Source organism: Balearica regulorum, chromosome 13 (genome assembly GCF_011004875.1).
Source record: "Balearica regulorum gibbericeps isolate bBalReg1 chromosome 13, bBalReg1.pri, whole genome shotgun sequence".
Taxonomy (NCBI): domain Eukaryota; kingdom Metazoa; phylum Chordata; class Aves; order Gruiformes; family Gruidae; genus Balearica; species Balearica regulorum.
Window position 1 is genome coordinate 18,731,422 of NC_046196.1, and position 17,523 is coordinate 18,748,944.

The window sequence follows — 17,523 nt, forward strand, 5'->3', positions numbered from 1 at the left end:
TTGCGAGCGGCTGGAGGGAAACGTGCAGCAGCAAAGTTGGGGAAAGGGAGCACTCTGTGAGTGCTGCAAGCAGCCGGGACACGTGGCAGGGCTTCCTGGGCTGCCTGCCAGACTTAATTTTGCTTTGCATGCACAGTACCAAATAGCCTTCACTATATCATATTAGCAGGTACCAAAAGAAAAACAACAAAGTGTTCATGAAAACATGTTAGACAATGAACAGTAACTTAGTTATGGCTGAGGCACCTCCTCCATGCTACAACTGCCATCCTAAATGTACACAGTAACAAATCAGATCAAAATTAATAGGTACCACCACACTGAGATGTGCCCTGCTCCAAGGGCTGTTCTGTGCTGCCCAGGGGAATGGTGATTCTCCCGACCCAGCAAACCACATGCACAGGGCAGAGCTACCATGCCAAAAATCTGTATTACCTAAGGTATCCCAGAAGGGTTGGGAAGACCCATACAGACCCCCCTTCTCCCTCTAGGAGCTACTTCACTAGCATGTTTTCACACAGCAGCAGTGCCTCCTGGTATGCCCTCCACCAAGTACATGTATGCTCGACCGAATTTAGTGTTATAGATGTCATAGTTCAATACCAGAAATTTCCACAGTCCTTACCTTTTGTTCTTGAATTTTCTGGGCTTTCAGCTGGTAGCACTTCACTCCATTGGGTTCTGGTGGCAGTGCAGCCATGCACGGCCCTCCTCAGCCCAGCCAGGTGAGGTGAAAAGGCCTAAAGTAGCCAGCTGGATCTTGACTCTTGGGGTCACATGCAAAATTCCTCTTTTGATCAGTTTTGTACACCAATTCAATTGCACCACCCAGACAAAGTCAACTGTTCAACTAACAACTGTCCAACATCTACCTTCGAACTATTCAGATTTTATCTTCTCAAACTAAGCCACAATGTATGTACAAACTTTTCCAGATTTCATCCTTTCACATTGAACTGATCTCTCAGTCTCTCTACTGTATCTCACTGACAAGCCTTTGCAAAGTTAGCCACTCTTCCTGTGGTAATACTCCATCAGCAACAAACGCCCGCACGCAGGATTCCACAACAATACTCCAACATCAGCCAGGCCCTGCATCAAAAATGTCATGTTCTTCAAAAAAGCCCACCTACAGTAACAATTGATGAATATACATTATGCTCACCAAAGCCAAACACAGCAACAACTGGTTGAAAGTTAAAATCCCATGCACGGTGTGATACTGTAGGTGTGAGCTAATGCAGAGATGGGCTTGGAAGTTGCAAAGTGCACACCCTATGGTTTAATATGGGATTGTATTGGGGAATGTGTGTTCTCCCTGGGAGAACTGTGTAAGTAGAAGCTGTTTAAGGGCAAGATAGGGACTGTTCTTCAGGGCTCTGACACTAAGAATAACAAGTGGTACCTGTGCTGTGATGTAGGATTTTCCTGTCCATCTCCTTCCCCATCAGGTCCTGCAGAAAAGAGAGAAATACTTAGGACAGGATTAACAACCTCAGTGTCCCTGTCCCCAAGCCTAGTTAACCCAAGCCTGCAGACATGCTGGGAAGCCACTTTCCCCCACTTTACTGGAATGTGTCACCTCAGCATTTTCTGTCCAAAACGCACTGCTGGCCCATGCAATGCGCTTCAGGGTTCCTACCCCATCGTCCCCTCCTTGAAGTACCTCGGTGTTTCCCGTTGAACTCCTCTGGCGCTGTCCCCTCCCCGCAGTACCTCGGTGTTTCCCGTTGAACCCCCGCCCCGGTGCCGTGCCCTCCCTGCAGTACCTGAGCGTTTCCCCTTGAACCCCCGCCCCGGTGCCGTGCCCTCCCTGCAGTACCTGAGCGTTTCCCCTTGAACCCCCCCCCCCCCGGCGCCGTTCCCACCTCAGCGTTTCCCGCCGAAGCCCGGTGCCGCGCGGCCCTGAGGTAGGGCAGCCACCGCCCCTCGCGCTGTCCTCGCTCCGCGCCGCCTCAGCGCTGCCCGCCCGGAGCCGGCGCCGTCCCCGCAGCCCCCCGCTTCGCTGCCCTGCCCCGGCATCGCCCTCGGCCCCACCGCCACCACCCGAGCCCTGCCCGTCCCTCCTGTCTCCTGCCTCATGCCCCGGCCCGGCCCGCAGCGTCTGGTACACACCAAGGGCTGCAGAGGCTCCTCTCCCGCCCGGGGTGCTCCGTCCTGGCTCCACTCCGGCCGAAAGCAGCCAGCTGGATCAGGAGTCTCAAGGTCCCTTGCAGAAGCCCACTTCTGATTAGCTTTCTGCAATCCAACTGCACCGCACAGGCAAAGTCAACTTTGCCTCCACGCTGCAGCTAACAGGTACCTACAAACTGTCTAAAACCTACTTAAAAACTGCCCAGATTCATCCATTCACATTAAACTCCTGTTTTACTCTCTGTACTACGTGTCATGGAGAAGCCTTCGCAAAGCAAGCCACTCTTCCTGCAGTAACACCCCAGCATCAACAAACCCCTGCCCGTAGACTCTCACACTCTCCCCGAGGCAGATGGCCCTACACCGAATGGCAAAGACACGCTGTCCTCGCCATGGCCAGAAAGCTCCAGTGCCTGCTGCAAAGTTAAGGTTGCAAGCGCGGACCAGCCTGTTCGTTTCCACCTTCCCCAAACCCGAGGCATCCCCAATCTCCCACGCTGTGCTCAGCCTCCCCCTTCTTCTCCCCAGGTTCTGCACTCCCAGTGCCCCGTACCCTGGCCGAAAAGAGGAAAGCAGCTGGAACACACGTGATCCTTGTACAATGTGCTCGCTTACACCCTGCTGTTGAAGGTAGTGTAACGGACGAGAAGGACAGAGGCACTGGAATAATTACAATAGGGAAGACTGAAGATGAAAAGTACCACAAATCATGTAGCTAGCAAAAAACATCCTATTTACGGGTTGCTGTGCCAAGTGCACGTACCGTTACACAACGTCCCACTCTTAAATCCTTTTTGTAAGGAGAAGAGAGCATCAAAGAGTTCATAAATTCCCAAAACAGCAGTATTGAACAATGAATTAAAACTACAAAGCAGTTAGAATTCATGGTTAGAAAAAAGTTCAGTCAAACAAAGGGCAGACACTTGTTGAGAAACTGAAGGTAAATCTGCTTGCCAGACCTGAGAGGACAGCCTCTCCTGGAGCTCACCAGCCACTGCTGAAGCATCCCTTGGTGGAACTTCTTTTTTTCTAGCCCAAGATGATGCTGGGACACCAGTTACAGACAGACTGTCTGGGCTGAAGAGTTCTACTCTGGAAACTCAGCTCTGAAAGTCCTCGCTTCCCCAGTCCTACACCTGAGCACCAGGACTGAGGTGTCCAGCTCTACACCATCACCAGCTTGTATCTGGATTTTGAACATTCCTTTTAGTTTTCTTCCAGGGGCTTAATAATCATCACAGAGGCTTAAGGTTCCCCAGATGTCTCATTCTGGAGAAACCTTACAGAATAAAGGTGTAACACTACACAGTATACTATAGCCACTCTTAGCTGCAACTAATAATAAAAAAAAAAAGACAAGAAAAAGACACAGCCATGGATAAACAGTAAATAAATAATACTACACCAAAGTTCCCATTTTCTTCTCCACGGTATTCCCTGGCAGTAATCCATTCTTAGCAGGTTCCCATGCAACTGGCATACCAGCATTTGGGTCCCATTTCTGGATGACCTGAGTTGAGCTAAGGCTGGTGCTTATCACCGGGGATTGCATCAGGACAGGAGGATGGGAAACTAGTGGTGGCAGTACTAATCAACTGTTAAACACGAGAAGAAAAAGCTAAAGTCCCAGACAGGGTACCTTGGTGCTGAGAAAGCTGTTTATGCTCCATTTTGAAAATTTTCCCAGCACAGTATTTTCAGGTATATGTGTTTTCATGACTTCTCATTTAAACTAATTCTTCTTTGGCTACATTCTTTTTTTTTTTTTTTTTTTTTTTCTCACATCAAACAAGTGGATTTACTCTGCATTTGAATTACATGTTACCATTCTTATTCTAAGAACGTGCAGAGACTGAGATATCCATCATCTCATGAGGGACTCATTGAGGAACTGACACATGAGAAGGTGAAAACTGCTATCTGCAGACCAAGATGCAGGAACTGTGTCAGTAAGCACCCCTATATGTCTGCAACCCATCAAGATAAATCTATTGGAGGAGGAGGAGAACATGGAGAGGGATAGAAGTGTGTCTTAGACAAGCACAAAGTGAAATCGGCTCTGAGGCTGCAGAAGGCCCAATGGTGATGCCAAAGCTGGGGCACAGCCCAGCACTCTGGGCACCGGTAACTGGGAATGAAAAGCAGTGGCCAAGGGGACTTATGGGGGGACTCTGGCCACCAGCACAAGACTAGTGACCCCTGGCACTGGCCAGGCCCTGGGTTGCAGGGGGACCCACAACCCACAAAGCAGCTTACACCACCATTGTGTAATAGATAAATCTGTGGATAATTGCACAAATTGTACTAACCTGATGGCTGGCTGCTGGCACGTCAGCACACACAAGAAATAGAAAGATCCCGGTCTCTGATGGTTCACTGAGGGACGCCTCGTTCTCTGCCACTGAATCACTGCCAGTGAAGATGCCGGGAAGACTCAGCAGAGCAGGGACAATAATGGAACAGCAAGAAACCTTCACGTTGCAGTATCACCCTGCAATGGGAGTCAGGAGGAGAACACAGACTAATTAGTCTCACTCTGCCTTTTCTCGTTGCTTCTCTATGGGCAAAACTGCACATCAGGGCCTCACCTGCCTTAGTAACACAGTTTTCTCTATTTTTTAAAAATTTTTTAAACCTACTGTGCAGTGAAAGTCCTGACCTTGAACTGGGAATCAAGCCATTGGATAGTCTTTGCTTAAACTCTCCAGCTGCTGAGGTCTGATGTCAAGTTTTTCAATTTAAAAGATAAGAGCTGCTGCCATAGTTTTCTCTGAATGTTTTTCCCGAAGAACAGGTTCCCAGGTTTTGTTCAGTCAAAACCTTCCAGGCTCTGAATATGCTCCATTTTCTCAGGAGCCCGCTACACAGGCTCCCCCTGACCTGGAGGTAGCACCTGCGTCTGCGTTGGCATCAGGCAGGGATTCAGTCACCGAAAAAAGAGGCATTTCTGGCATCTTAGACCCCTCTGGGGCATCTGAGCTCTGCCCATGGGACACAGGATCTTGGAGAGACCTGCACTGGGGTAGCAGCTGGTGGCCAGGGAGGTACTGTAGGGTACCTCAAATAAAAGAAAAAGGCGTGAGTGAACCTCAGCCCTAAACACTTTTATAGTCAATAGCAAGAAACGGCACTTCACAACATGATTCATTTCCTCCTAAAATCAATGTCGAAAAATAATCAGAGGATTGACGCACTGAAAGTGCTGATCTTGCTCTACTGACTGTGAGGAGAGCCCAGGGGGACTAAATCAGGTGTCTGCATTGGAAAAATCTAAAGCTAGGTGAGATGACTTCACCCAAAGCTATGTACAGATGGGCCCCTCCCTGCTAGTCACTTGTCTTCAGAATTATAAAATAAACTTTAGTGATCTGAATCTAACAAAAAACCAGATCTACTGTAAAATAGATATAGCACGAATTCTCTAGAAATCGTGTTAATGAGTATTTAAAAATCATCACTTGTGAAGATCTTTACAGTCCAAATATCTCTATTACATGAATATAAGTACCATTATAGTACACAATAAAATTGGATAGTGGTTGCTGTAATAAATGGACAAGATCTCAAAACTCTTATTTGACATTGGAACTTTACTCATGAACACTTCCATTGGTTTTCTATTGAAATATTTACGGAATAAGATTAAACTCCACAACCCTTACTCAGGAATGCCCGTAATCACGTACTTAGTTTTAAACACAGAGCCACTGAAGCTGACAAGACTTCAACACACAATTAAACTGCATTGTTGAATCAGGACAGGTTCCTCACACTGGATGGGACGTAGGAGATCTGGCCCAAAAATGTAACCGTTTTCTTAAGGCGTGAAATAACATAAAATATTTGGTGACTCAAATGACACAAGAAAACTAGCATTTGCATAACTAAGTTACTAGTTATGATGAGAACAAAAAAGGGAACTACTAAAAGGTGTCAATATAGGAATGAGAAAAGAGAAGCTTTGTATGCAAAACTAGTAGCAGGATTCCTGGGATTTTGCAAGTTCAAACTGTAACTGACACATTTCTTTGTTGCTGTTAATTTTGTTTTGCCTTCGTATTAGCTGCATCACTTTGATGAGTATTTTTAAAAATAAAATAATGGCTATCACTCAGGCTGCTTTGAAGTATTTCTGAGTTGAATGACTGGTAGCATTTATTGATTTCATAGTGTGACACTAGAAGTTTTGATATGGGATTTTAAAAAATGATATTTGAAGTTAAAAGAAGACATCTTGATTAAAGCCAGAACAAATTGTTTGGCTGAGATTCAAACTCTGGTTCACATGCCTTTCCAAGCTTGTAGACTTGCTTGCTAGGAAAAGCCCATATGCTTTCAATGGATGAGTTAAAAATTCATGCCATGGAAGAGCAGGAAACTGCCTCGAAGTTGAGAACCAGCAGAACAGCTTAAACTGTAAGGGGAAAATATATTCATAGACGTTAGATGTAAGAACGAGGTAGAAAGGTCTTGTGTTTAAGGGGTTCAACTCTGAGCCACAGACAGCGTGACCTTGAAACAAATCCCATAGTCTTCTGTGCATCCGTTGCCCATATGCAAACTACTGATAATACTGTTCTCATCTTCTACTTTGCAGGAAGCTGTGGAGATGAATAGCAGCTATATGATGCTGTAAGTCATATCGCTGGCTACAGAGATGATCTGTTGGGTTATCAGTTTAAATCTTAGAGACTGCGATGAATGCTACTGATCTGCTGGGTGCAATCACTCATTGCCAACAGTCTTCTGGGTAATTCTGGTTCAAAAGGTGCTTCAGAGACCCCACCACACAGGGAACCGAGTCTCTGTGCTCGCCGCTTCTACTGAAATGCCTGATGATAGTACTCACGGCTTCTCAAGGCGAGGGGGGACATCTAGAGAAGGACTGACCCGTATCTGGGAGGGCTCAGTACTTCAGGATCCAGCAAAGCCCTACAGCTGCCTCCTCCCCTCTAGTCCGGTAAACCAGGACAGTGTCCCATGTGGCCCAAAGAAATGGAAGTGGGAGTTCTTCAGAATGAACTAGTACCACCAAATCTTCACAGAGATCATCTGCTTAAGCCACTTGAGTCCTTATGAACAGGCACTCATTCTTTAAATAACTGACCTAAAGCACCTGCTCATGGGGCTGCTGCTGCATCTCGGGAGAAGACCATCACTTCTTTTCTCGACCTCCTTCCATTGCTGGTGTCACTGGGGATGAGACTGACTTTTAAAGGAAACATTCACTAGTGCCATTTGGGAGGGTCATGAAGAAAAAAAATACCTTGTCAGTTTTGCAATGGAAAATGCAGTAACTCACCAGCAGGCTATTGACCGAGTTGTTAAACTCTGGGGGAAAAAAGCCCTGTTAGGTGAGCTGGTTAATATCAAGGCTCACCACTCACTCCTGCATACTACAGCCCATGTCAAAAGCTTTCCAGTAATCAGTAGAGCTTAAGAAAAGTCTCTGATTAACTTTTCTTTCATCTTTCTCTTTTCCATCTGGTGTTAAAGATCAAACCTTCAGTTCCTCTACTCTTTTAAGCCTTGCCTGTTTGACAGCAAACTTCTCATCCATCTTAAATCTAGTGTGGGCTAGAATGTCTTTCAGCAGTGGCTAGAGGGTAGATATATTATCAGATACTAACCATATTGCTCCTTCTCTTTTTACTTTAGCTCTGTATTTGTTATTACAGGATATATCTGGGTTTTCTGAGTGTTCAGCTTATATCCCTCTACTGCAGGATAGCGCTGTGCTGCTAATGCTTTGCAAATCACTGCATCATCCCTTTCCAGTTTTGGAATGTCCTAACTGTGCTTTGCATAGCTTCTTCCAACTTTACCAGCAGCCCAGGATACCTGTTCTCCTGGGACTTTCAGCATCTGTGCTCTTAAAGGCACTATGATGTGGCAATGATGGTGGGTTTGACAGTGCTGGGGCAATAAAGCTTTAAACTGCACTGCTACGGATTGTCTGCTGGGTACAGACAGCACCATCCCCTTCGACAGAGGCTGCAGTAGGACAGGGATGCTCAGCCACCCTTTAGAAATCCTTGTCATCTTGGCGGGATAGGGGTAAAGACAGCTGGAACCACTGGGATTGACCTAGACCTGGCCCTGATCCTCCTCCCACGGCACTCTTACAGCTTATTTCTTAGTAGCAGCAGGAGAAAAGCAGCTGTAATTATTTGCTACGTGGCTTACACAGAACAGAAAAAGAGATAACACCTCCCCAGCACATTGGGGGCCATTGAGGGCCACCAGTTAATGACACAGAATATGTAGATATTGGCAAATGGAAGACCATCAAGATAATTACATGTCTAATTATTACAAAATGGGGTGTTTTTTCAGGAGAAATTCCAGTTTCTTCCTGGCTCTACCACATCATTTGTGAGCTATTACTTCATAGTCCATCTGAGTTATCAAATCTATTTCAAGCATATTTATCAGACTAGTTATTGTACCAGAGATTCATAAAATGTCTCCATTGCTTTGACAGGGGAGCCAAAACGTTTGAAAAAGATGCCAAAAGATGCAGGAGGAAAAGGAAAGCGGCCTTAGGCACCTCACACCAGAGTGGCAACGACCACCTCGTCCAACAGCAAGCCTGTGAAGGCCTGGTCTTTATTAGTCAACAGTGCAGCCCAGCAGCAGCAGATCTGCAGACACCTGATGTGCACGCTCTGTTCACCTCGGGGGATTTACTTCAGACTAGCTCTAGTCTGGTCCTGTGAACCAAATGAGTATATTAGGTGTAGTCCTGGAGGGCATTTTCTCATGTAGTTTAAACAAAAGGAATAAATACAGCTTGTGTGCCCTCAGACCACTCCAAGGTGTGAACCACAGAGTAGCAACTAGCAATAATCATGAATTTGCTTCAGTGGCAGTCTCCTGACCCAAAGTTACGCACTAATTACAAACGCTTTCTGTAATACCTATCATAGGATGTATTTATTAAGCATCCGTGCCCAGCAGGCAGGACATCGTATCGGGACAAAAGTTTTCTCATGCAATCCATTATCTCCTTCAAAAATGTTGGCCTGTAACTCCGTGTCTACGTAAAGCAGGGGGATGTAAGCACGCTTTGCAAATCAGTTTCAAATCTTAAATTTACTGAAGCTGAATACAGCCTGTCAGTGAGGAGTGTTAAATGGGGTCTTTGGGGGAAGAATGGTATGATGCCATACCATCATCATATGTTTGCAGACCTTTCTGCCTTGTTCTGAGCCTGGACTAAAGAACTTGGGTGCTATTGCAGCGTCAGCAACATCTTCCTGCGAGGAAGAGTGTAAGAAAGCACCTTTGGAAATGGTCGGTTCTGTGTCAGAACCAAAGCAGCTGTTGTCTGATACTGATCAGTACCTAATATGTCAGGAAAAATGCAAAAGCACATTATTGGGCAGATGTGAACAGCCTGCTTTCGTATCCTGCTCTCTAGGAGTCAGAGACTGATTTACACCCTAGAACACACGGTCCAATACCCTTTTCACTATTTGTTGTACTAATTATAACATTAGGTATTTCAGATTTCCATATAAGCATCTAAATCTGAATCCTTCTAAACCTCAGTCTGCTGTGGCAGACAGGCCCATGGTTAAATCACGTGTTGTGTAAAAAAGCATTTCCATTTATCAATGCTGAATTTCATCCCTTTAACTATCAATTTAGCTGACACTGGAATTCACTTAAAACATTTCTTCACAATGTAATAGATCCTATATGTGTACGTTCATGCTCATATGGTGAAACGGCAATCAATTGTATTTACAGTTACAAACACGATTACTCTGCAGCATCACTGCTACAGTTCCTGCAGCTCGTGTGAGTGTGGACGCAAGGATTGATATCAATGAGGACTGAGAGATGGGTGAAAATAATAATAAATGCAAACATTTTCATTGAACAGGAGGAGGTTGTGAAACACTAAACCAACTTGGGAAAGGGGCAACTCCTTGCAGTTTTGGTTGGCTCGTATCACTAAACTAGGGATGTGAATCATCCATCACTACATTATTTCAGTTTTAAAGCAGCAGAGCTTTGATTGCAGGAGAATTCTGCTGATAGAAAAGCCTGAGGGATGTAATTGTGGGTCAGACTTCCCATTTTTAAAAATGTGTTGGTTGTATGTTACATACAGATTACAGACATGTTTTGTGTTACACAGTTTGCCAAACTGTGTTTTATTTGCTGAAGGGAAATGAGCTATGGAAATAAATGAGCTATTTTAAAGTTAATGATGTGCACAGGCCCCTGTTGAAATACTTGGAGAACACACTATCTTTCCATACTAAATTTAATTCTGCAGATAATACTTGCTTGGCAATCATGTCTTTTAAATCTGTATTTATCATCTTAGGAAGTTTAAATGATGGCACATAGCTCCTTTTTTGGTTGCAGGGTAAGTACTCATTTTGATAAATCTAAATTTCTTGTAACTTGGTTAGCATAGTAGCCAACATACTTGCCTCAGAGAAGTGTTTTCAAGATTAATTGGTTAATAGTTTTCACTGCTTTGATGTGTACAGTCCACATAGTTATGATTTATTTAACACATTTGGTAAAAGTTTAAAATACTCTTTCCCTCAACAATACAAACTTTGATCTCCCCTCCCTTTCTTATTTTTCTTTTTTAATTTCTAAACTATAATTTCAGTGTAAGGAAAAAACAGTTCCTTCCTAGTTCTCTAAAAGCATGGAGAGATGTCAAGTTTTTCAGAGCTACTGTTGATAGCAGGAAAACCAACACAATCTGGGCAGAATCAGCATCATCATAAATAAAAGACTAATGTTTTGATTTTGCATTATAAATAATGAAAGAAGCACCTGATTTTTATCCAAAAAATTAAGAGGCATAATTAATTCAGACATGCTTCAGGGCAGCTCTAACATGCACTCTTTGTTCTCATGTTTTTTCTTCTATTTGACACAGTTGCTAGGATGCTACTGCAAAATAATACATATCGGGATCGTTATTACCGGGTTACATGGGTATGACGCAGTATCACTTTGTGAACTTCTTTTCTTTTTCAGAACCTGATAATTCTGCCAAGCTGGGCGTGATCCCAGCCTCCCACACCAACATATTTTTACTAGGTGGAATGAATGAATCAATGAATGAATGGGAGCCTCCTGGGTGCCCGGAGGGAGAGCAGAAGCTCTGGAGGCCCCGCTATCCCCGGCACGGCGCGCAGCGCAGCACGGCTGTCCCGAGCTCAGAGCAGAGACACATCTCTGGGGGAGATATCAGCAGGAAGCAAATGCTGCCTGCACCTCTTGGTGCATACAGAAGGAAAAGCAGCTAGTTCTGTGGCTGAAGGACCAGAGACATTTCCCTGACACCTTTAAGCTTCTTTGGAGAAGATGCTAGAAGCATGGCCAGGAGCAGACCGTACAGCCCGGGTTAGGAATGTTGCTTAACCAACTTCAGTCCTTTCTGAAATATAAGTGCTTCACTGTCCTCCTGGAAGATGGCGGTTCTGCTCCAAGTCTTCTCTGTTTCCGAAAAGCTTCATATTCCCTCCATCCTATGGATGCCATCTTCAGGTCTGTAAGAGTAGGTGAAACTCCAATTCCAGCCAATGAATCTCATTAATCTTTTCCTTTGCTGTTTGCCAAGTGAAGATTTATTATTTTATCAGCTTTTACTTATTTTGTAGCATTCATGAAGCTGATGAATTGGTTGCAATCTACTTTTTCTCCTGCTTATTGGCAACTGCAGACCAAGTCTTGAGGAACAGGAGGGACACGAGGCCTCCTACAGTCTCCACAGTTAAGGATCTCATAACTGATGAGTTAGGGGGAAAAATCCGCCACTCATAGGCAACTATTTTGTAACTCTCACAACTAAGTGTGCCAAGTCAGATTGATACAGATGAAGACAGACTAGAAAAGTGGCCAATTTTAACTATGCATCAAGGAAATTACCCTTAATGTAATATTCTAACTTCCAAAGCCCACATGTAGCAAACTAAGCACAGGATTTCAGAGAATCTACATAACTGATTATATGAGCTGGTTTATTGCAGTCTCAAACCATCAGATAGGAACCAGACACAATTTGTGCGATACAATTAACAGTAAGATGGAATCTCTCATACAGACACACACGTACGTGCATGCTAGAATGGTAGGTCTGCACCAGAGCACACAAAAGCAGCCAGGGACTATGGGGCAAAGGTTTCGCCATCAGCCGTAGCTGCATCCTGTTAGGTTCCTGAGAGAAAGCACAAGCTCTCAGATGGCACTCTCCTGCGGCCGCATTGCTTTCAGCTGAATAACGCAGGTTAGAGCCCCGCAGTTCAGTCCACTGTCCGCAGTTACTGCAAATATGATCACACGACACTGCCAAAACAGTTACTGAGTCTACTCACTTCAGAACGATCCCTTCGGGCCGGGTACAGCACTCCCACAAGTCATGTCATAGAAAGACCATGCAAAGAACTCCGATTTCATGCTCAAAATGCACGCGCAGCATCCTGCCATTCTGAGCCAGTCTGTTTACCTTACCTCTAGCTCATCATCTATACTTTTAGAGTAACTTTCAGAGCCAGAGAAAGTTGAAAGCAGTGCCTTGCACTAGGTGGCCATTCTCAGTTTTCTCTCGTAGCTTTGCCCCTGCAGAGCAGCTGAACCGATCAAGCAGCTCCATCATGCACCTCTGTGTGGTGGGAATTAAATGGTAAATAGGCCTCGTGTCAAAAACTTGATATATTCCTTCTGAGCGTACAGTGGCTCTGTTCCTCTTTAACTTACTAGATCTATTTTCCTTACTGAGCTCAAGCCAATTGCAGAGTCCAATCTTAAAGTTTAACCATTCATTCCTGTGTCTGAAAAAGATGTGCTTTCCTTTGACTGCCCCAGTTCAATCTCATCTCTCATTTACTCTTTCTGGTTCCCCCTTTGACCCGTGTTTTATCTGTCATTCCAGTTTCTCTCTGCATACAGAAAATATCCTGCCACAGAGGCTCTGCTCTTCAGGCATGCCTGACTGTAGAGCTGGGCTGGCTCGGCCAGGGTACGTTATCCTCCAGCCTCCTGTGAGCACCCCACCTTTGCAGCTCTGGGAGCCAAACCCCCATAAATGTGCTACTGGCTCTCAATTTATCTCTCTGGCATTGCTCTAAACTCAGTCTCCCAGTCTCAGGATAAAACTTCTCACCCAAAGCAATGCATCTTTACTATTTCAACCTAACTTTTCCTTGATTGGGTTGAAAGGTTAAGTGGAAACTGAGCAGGAATTTAATCTGAGAGACTTATTATGTACTGAAAGGTACCTATTATATTTCTTTTTTAAATATCATGTAAGACAGACTTTGCGTTTGCTGAAGCCACCTCCTTCGTTCTCTCTGCCAGCCAACATTTTGAGCAGTCCAGCAAGGGTTTAGCCAATACACAGTCTTTAACATTGCTTTTAAAATTGCAAGACATATTTTTATGCACACTCTATTTTCCATTCTGAAACGACAATATAAACCTCTGTCATGTAGCTGAAACGTACCCTCTTGTCTCTATACTTAACTCATCCAAATTATACCTGAACGCTTGCAAAGAAGTTTAGGAAGGATATTGGTCTATTCTAAGACCTGCAGGAAATAAATATTGTGAAATATGCTTTTCATTCCCTTTGTTCTGAAGTTTTATGACTAAATGCTGTGCTGGTAACACAGGTTTATCAGGAATGGCTGACTTGTCCAGATCTTGAACTCTAATAAAATCATTCAACAGAGTAAGAAAAGAAAAGGGGGAAAAGGGGGAGAAAAAGAAAAAAAAAAAAAAGAGAGAGAAAGAAAAAAAAGAGAAAGACAACTACAATATGAAAAGTCTAATTGTTATTTGTAACATAAGGTCAGTGTTTCTATCACAGCTGTACTATAAAAAAGGTTGATGTTGAGCTGCTAACATCTGCTCTGTGTCCCATGATTTCAATATTCCTGTTCACACTAGCTAAGGCTCTGGCCTTAATTATTTCAGCTTGGATCCTACTAGTTTTGGGTTTTTTCTCTGAAGACTGATCCTCTGATTGAAAAATACATTTTGCAGAGTTGACTGTCATGGACAAATAAGGCCCCTAATATTGCTGCTACAGAACATGGTCCTTGTCTCCCGATTGACAAAATACACAGAAAGAGAGAATCTGCAGTTGCAAATCAGTAAGTAGAATATATTTCTGATAAGATGACAGCGGCTCATTAATTAGAACAGTTTGCAACAAAATCTAGGATGATGGAAGCCTACTGCAGCCTGGAGCTTTATCTGAAGAACACTCTGTTAGTGGCCAAGCACGTCGAAGCCCTCCCTGTATGCTCTGCTGGCAGGAGCATTCCTGAAGAACACGGTATTCACTTCTGAAATCTCAACATAAGAAACGCAGTCACAATTTTAAAGCAGCTCGGAAAAGAATACTGCAAGCAATTAGGCTGAAGGTACACAAATAAATGTTTAGCATAAGCACGTTCAATTGGAGTAATGACAAAATTAACTGAAGGAGTGAACTCCTGAGATCTTGTATGTGGATAAAAACACGCCATGCCGTGAACGCCTAATTCGCCCCCTTCTTTTCTTGGTTGACACGAGGTAAGTTAACAATTAAGACTATGCTTATAAAGCCTGTCTGGTTACAGCTATCATACCTGAAGAGGTGCCTGCCCCATCCTCCATCTGCCCGCCACTTCCCTCTGCTGCAAGTTGTTATCCCCTCTCATCTGCTTGCTTGGCTGCTTGTATAATTGCTCCTTAACTCATTTCAGCCACAAGGAACCACACTAATAAGGACCAAGTACTGGCACTGTTACAGTAACCTGCCTTGCTCCAACCGAAAGGGGTCAGAGCGGAAGACAAAAAGTCACAGGCGACAAGAAGTTATGGGAGAGGGTAAGGGAGCAAGCACAGGACAGCGGCCGAAGATGATGTGTGCACACACTCTAATTAGAAGGAAAAAGATATATGGCTTTGTGTATGTAAATAATTTTCTCTCATTGGCCTCAGCCTACCAGAAATGAGAAAGAGTGAATATATGGGTCATCAAACACTACATAAGATTGTTTACATAGGGTAATTTGGAAAATGTATCAAGCCTAGGTATGTATCTTAAACTGAAACAAAACAGTATCTTCACCATCCCTAACGGATCTGTTTTAGTTATATGATCAACTGCTACTAGAACAATGTTTTTTGACGCATCCATTCTGCAAGTAATCCTGCATCCTCTTCTGAATTTCTAAATTGGTTGAACTAATTGCCAGAGGAATACCAGCCAAGAGCGATACACGTCACAAGATCACTATATCATAAAAATAACGTTCAGTAGGGATAGATTGTGAAACCTAAATTAACAGCTGGGGCATGTTTCAGTTAATATAACACTCCTAAATCTGCAAAACTGCTAAAATATAAACAATATGCATTTTTGTTTTATTCCAAGTGTAAGAGTTCAGTTGGTGAGGAAGCCAACCTGAACAACTCCAAGTAATAAGAGCATACTCTTCTGAGATGCTACTGATGTATCACAAATTGCTTTAGAAACCTGCTACCTCTTTATTGTATGAGACATCCAGAGCATTTTATGAACACACCTCAGAGAAACTTGGCAGAAGCTTTGAGAAGCAAACAGAACGTTACTTGGAAAACATTAATGACCTTTATAACACCTGGTGTTTGATCCCAAGATAAACTTTCGGCAGCATCCGCCCCTCGAGTCGCTGAGTGCTGCCAGCAGAAGGTAGCAGAGGATGGGAGGGTTTTCTCAGGTGGGGGTGCCAGGTGGCCCGGCTGTGCTGGGGGAGGAGGGCTGGCCTGCACCCACCATGCTCCCAGTGCTAAACCTTCGCCAGGTAAGCAGGCTGGTGCCGGGCTGCACCAGGCAGGGCTGGTGGGACCGTGCTGTTACGGCTGCTGCAGCCGAGCTGCCTCTTCCGTGACGCGGCTGCAAGTTCTGCCGAGTCTGACCCGGTGCAGGTCTAAACCCCAGGAAAGAAATGCCCGTGTTTCATTTTTGCCTGCAGCTGTCATATTTCATGGGACTCTACCTTAAAGACTCCATTTTACACAGTCCATCAGGCTCAGACATGGAAACAAGAACTCCAGATGCATAGGAAAGGCTAGAGAGCCTCTGGGAGAACCCAAAACTTGGGAGACCACCCTGTGCCTGCCCCCAGCAGTACTGGAGCTAGACTGGTACTTGGAGAGGAAAAAGGTTGACAGCAGCCCTGCAGCTTCCCTTATCCCCCCCTGGCATCCAGAGCCCAAGTGCAAACAAAAAATCTGCAATAATAAACATAAATAAATCTTACACGGAAAAGCCCCTGGCAGGGTTTGGGCTGGCTGTCCATCCTCCTAGGCCAATGATCTGGTACTACGCCACACAAGTGCTGTTCCAAGTCCTCAGTCTGGTGAACTTTCTTACTAACAGCTACAGTTCCACCATGCAATACCTTGTCATTACTGTCTTACACAAAGACGGGGAAATTGGGTGGAAGCCACATGTTCGATTGCTTTTGCAACTTCTATATTAGGACTTCAGTGCTCACTGTGGAGGATTCTTCTACGTGCAATCAAATGTACTGTTCAGACTAGATAATTGTCTCCTTAGCTCATTACTCAAAGGCCCATATGCTACATCACATGCCTGATGCTCTTCAGCTCAGGAGCTGCCTCTCATACCGTGTGCTATCTCCTATAGCTTTAGGCAAGACATACTCCAGGAAAATCCATCTAAAGTAACGGTAGAAACCACTCCAGAAATATGTATACATTTGACTTCCAAAATGATCTTACTGCTTTACAACAACCATGTTTTGTCTCTGCAAAGCTCACCAATGGATAGTAAGTCACTGCATTTCCATTGCCACTTGGTGTCCTCAAACCTATTAACAGTGCGTGCTGCTCGCGCAAGCTTGGCAGGGCAGGTACGAGCTGGATGCGTAAATTTTATTTTGCCAAAGGACCGTGCTGACACTGGCTAACCTCACGACGTGTGCCAGGGTGCTGAGCCCTATTCCTGCTCAGCCTACAGGCTCCCGCTGCGGTGGCTAGCTGCAAGAGGAGTACATGTTACACAGTGCCTTGGCATTGTGCAGCCTGTTCCCAGGTCCACCAGGCCCCCAGAGAGGAAATCCCTAAATGCCAGGAATGCCTGGGCTCTTCTGTTACAGGCCCAAAAAGAAAGCACAGCCTTTGAGCACTCCTTCCTCCTTGTCCATCTAGACTGCGGACCTAGTCAGAGCAGTTTTATCATTTCTAGGAGTAATCCTTAGGAGATCGATGCATTTTATGACAGGGATGACTGTTAATCAAAATCCCATAGCTTTTCCCTTTCTACCATTTCCCAGGATCTGCACTTTCTCTCTGCACAGCTTCAAAACATCATAGTGTCAGAGTCCTTGACGGCCTGAACACCAGGGAGGCGTG

The 17,523-nt window shown here is 44.6% G+C and overlaps 1 long non-coding RNA gene across 1 annotated transcript in view; it reads right to left on the reverse strand.

The window, feature by feature from the left end:
* Positions 1 to 1,404: 1,404 nt before the first annotated feature.
* Positions 1,405 to 17,523, reverse strand: part of LOC142603664 (uncharacterized) — a 236,271-nt gene continuing 220,152 nt past the window's right edge. Inside the window, exons 5-6 of the long non-coding RNA XR_012837553.1 lie at positions 4,443 to 4,624; positions 1,405 to 1,454 (exon numbers count right to left, since the gene is read on the reverse strand). This is a non-coding gene — a long non-coding RNA (uncharacterized LOC142603664). The remainder of the gene's footprint in view (positions 1,455 to 4,442; positions 4,625 to 17,523) is intronic.